A 216-nucleotide genomic window follows, 5' to 3' on the forward strand; every position below is an offset into this window, starting at 1 on the left:
TCTGTCTGGCCCAGCTGCAGTTTGTTAGGTAATTTTCAGATTGCAAAGGGCCAGGGCATTCATATGCAAAAGCCTCTGCCCCAGCTTGGGTGGGGCAGGGTCTCAGGGGATCAACAGGGCGGAGCAAACAGCTATGGCTGATCCTCAGCCTTGCCCTAAGAGGCCCCGCGGCTCCTTGTCCTGGTAATTGCTACAAGCACCTCTGAGAGAAAGGCG

This window comes from Myotis brandtii, unplaced genomic scaffold (assembly GCF_000412655.1).
Source record: "Myotis brandtii unplaced genomic scaffold, ASM41265v1 scaffold292, whole genome shotgun sequence".
In the NCBI taxonomy this organism is placed as follows: Eukaryota; Metazoa; Chordata; class Mammalia; order Chiroptera; family Vespertilionidae; genus Myotis; species Myotis brandtii.